General features: G+C 43.2%; 1 long non-coding RNA gene across 1 annotated transcript in view; it reads right to left on the bottom strand.

The window, feature by feature from the left end:
* Positions 1-985, bottom strand: part of LOC119617882 — a 9,557-nt gene extending 8,572 nt beyond the window's left edge. Inside the window, exon 1 of the long non-coding RNA XR_005234332.1 lies at positions 858-985. This is a non-coding gene — a long non-coding RNA (uncharacterized LOC119617882). The remainder of the gene's footprint in view (positions 1-857) is intronic.
* Between the last annotated feature and the right edge of the window lie 493 nt (positions 986-1,478).

Below are 1,478 nucleotides of genomic sequence, written 5' to 3'. Positions count from 1 at the left end.
CCATCCATCCATCCATCCATTCAACCATCCATCTATCCAACCATCCATCCATCCAACCATCAGGCAGGGGACACCTGGACAGGTCTGTGGTCCACCACAGGGACACATAGAGACAAACAACCGTTCAGTGTCTCACTCACACTTAGGGACAGGTTAGAGCCCAACATGTATGTTTGTGGCCTGAGAAAAGCCACACATGCACAGGGAGAACATGTAAACTCACACAGAAAGGCCGGGAGGAGAACCTGTGACCTTCTGGCTGTGTGGCACAGCTCTAACCACTGCTCCACTGTATCTCCGTATTCACATTAAATGAATCTGTGAATATACGGGTGATAAAATCCTGGTTTTATTTAGTCTCTGTGCTTCTTTCCATCATTTGGTATTTTTAGTTTCCTCTCACTTAATCTGATAATGTTTGGAAAAATGCCACAAATAAAAACAACCGTCTAGAGTCTGTGATCTGAATCTGTGTTTACTCTTGATAATTCCGCCTTCCTTACATCAGATCCAATGTAGGAAATTGCCCTGAGGAAAAACAGGTTTTCATGTTTCAGGTTCTAACAAGAACGGTGGAAAAAGAATCATAAAACTATTTTAAGGCTGCTCAGACTGTTGTCCTCTGAGTGACAGCACATCATAGCTTACAGTGACCACAGGGGGTCCAAAAACAATCAGAACCAATATTAAACTAAAGGGAAACTCACCAGTACAAAGTCCTGTAATACAAAATTCTGACAAAACGGACAGTTACACTGAGAAGAATTCTGATAAATAGTTTGTTAAACTTCAGAATATTTCCAGGGATGGCTGTTTAAATGTTTAACCAGTCAGCAGCTGAGTAGATGTAGTTTTACCCTGAGACGTCCAGGTCAGCTCGGCTCGGGACAGGTTGTGTTCAGACCATCTGGACCCTATTAAAAGACCACTGAGGCAGCTCACACCTGTACTTAGTGCTTTCTGATCAGGTGTGTGTGAGGTCTACTCTGCCGTTTGTCACTGGGTCCAGAGGCGGAAGTGTTGGCTCACATCTTCTCAGTGTCTTTGGCCCTACGCTGTCACAGCAGCGCCCTCTAGTGACAGGAGCAGCAACAGAGCAGAAGATACATCATTCACTGTGGAAGCCTAAGAACACAACACAACTGTCACAAACATTTTAACTCCACAGATTTATAATCAATAAATTAAACTAACGGATACACAGAACCTTATAACTTTCCACCTGCAGCCATGTTGAAAATGCCTCTGTACTCTGATCATGGGACACAGATCTGATTATTTGTAGCCATGAAAGGCAGGTAATCATGTAACTGTTTGTGTCATGGAGCAGTAGACAGACTTTAATGAACCTGTCAGGGAGTAATCATTGGATGAACTTCTACAACTGATTAACCTGATTCAAGATGGCCTCCACAACTAATCAGCTTCAACCAACATAAAATGACTGTGAGTCACAGTCTGTGTGGTAGTAGCTGAGA

The sequence above is a fragment of the Kryptolebias marmoratus genome, linkage group LG17, assembly GCF_001649575.2.
Source record: "Kryptolebias marmoratus isolate JLee-2015 linkage group LG17, ASM164957v2, whole genome shotgun sequence".
Classification (NCBI taxonomy): domain Eukaryota; kingdom Metazoa; phylum Chordata; class Actinopteri; order Cyprinodontiformes; family Rivulidae; genus Kryptolebias; species Kryptolebias marmoratus.
The sequence above is the reverse complement of the archived record's forward strand: the minus strand, read 5'-3'. Positions and strand labels throughout refer to the sequence as shown.